Source organism: Protobothrops mucrosquamatus, unplaced genomic scaffold (genome assembly GCF_001527695.2).
Source record: "Protobothrops mucrosquamatus isolate PMUCROS unplaced genomic scaffold, P.Mucros_1.0 scaffold40663, whole genome shotgun sequence".
In the NCBI taxonomy this organism is placed as follows: Eukaryota; Metazoa; Chordata; class Lepidosauria; order Squamata; family Viperidae; genus Protobothrops; species Protobothrops mucrosquamatus.
Window position 1 is genome coordinate 1 of NW_015426395.1, and position 1,260 is coordinate 1,260.

The 1,260-nt window shown below is 32.2% G+C and overlaps 1 long non-coding RNA gene across 1 annotated transcript; it reads left to right on the top strand.

Annotated features, from left to right (window-relative positions):
- Positions 1–619: 619 nt before the first annotated feature.
- On the top strand, positions 620–929 carry LOC107302258. Its single transcript, XR_001549379.1, has 3 exons — positions 620–635; positions 753–791; positions 915–929. It is a non-coding gene; the product is annotated as an uncharacterized LOC107302258 (long non-coding RNA).
- Positions 930–1,260: the final 331 nt, after the last annotated feature.

A 1,260-nucleotide genomic window follows, 5' to 3' on the forward strand; every position in this document is an offset into this window, starting at 1 on the left:
AAAATAAAATAAAATAAAATAAAATATAAAATAAAATAAAATAAAATAAAATAAAATAAAATAATAAAATAAAATAAAATAAAATAAAATAAAATAAAATAATGATGTCCACTCGTGGTTTAGAATAGAAGAATAGAATAGAGCTTGAAAGAAACTTGGATGTCTTTTAGTCCAGCCCCATGATCAAGCAGAAGACCTATACCATTCTCTAAGTACAGTGCTCCCATCAGTAATCACTAGCCATTAAATAGAATCTTGTTAGACTGAAAGTATTTCTCACTTCCTTTTCCTAGCATTTTAGAGGGAGGGTCCCTTCTGAAATGCTTCCCAGGCTTTTCCCCCACCTAGAAAATTGCATCTTTTCGTTTGAAGAATTGTTATAATAGCAATAGCATTTAAACTTATATACTGCTTCATAGTGCTTTAAAGCCCTTTCTAAGTGGTTTACAGAATCAGGATATTGGCCCCAACAATTTGGGTCCTGATTTTATTGACCTTGTAAGGATGGAACTCTGATTCTTTGTGCCAGACAAAGAACTTTTCCCTTTAGTATGAACACCCAAATGTTGACATCATGTTCTGATTTTTCTCTTACTTTCTAGAACGACACAAGAAAGAAAAGCCAAGAGAAATGGGTAAGCGAACTCTTATTTTGTCTTCTGCACTACTCTGAACATATGGGCATCAAAGAGATATTGACCATTTGTTTTCAATCTTGTCATAATCAAAATGTTTGAATCTTTTTCTTTTAGCCAAAGTGCCAAAGAAAGTTGTGCATGGAAACAAAACTGGTAAGTGCCATGAAAAAATACATCTAGAAAATTGCACCTTTCCATTTTGATGAATTCTTATACATTAACACAACATTATGAAGATGAGAGAAATAATGTTTTGGTCTTTCTCTGATTGTCTAGAACCCTACAAGAAAGAAAAACCATTAAAAACAGGTAAACATGAATTAGTGCCACATCTTTGCTTATGTGAAATATATTAATATATTACAGCTGGGCAACATTTATTAAAACTCAGTACTTATAACTTTTCATTTTAGCCAGGCTACTGATGAAGGATATCCATGTAAAAGAATCTGGTAAGATCTGGATCAAAACAAATCTAGCAATTTACATTTCCCATCAGTTAACACAAACTTATTATGATGAGTTTCCTTGAAATAAGAGACTGACACCCCCCAAATCAAATAATGATAACTAATATCATTATCATTATAATGGCGACTCCTTTCCCCCATCCTGTTCCCCT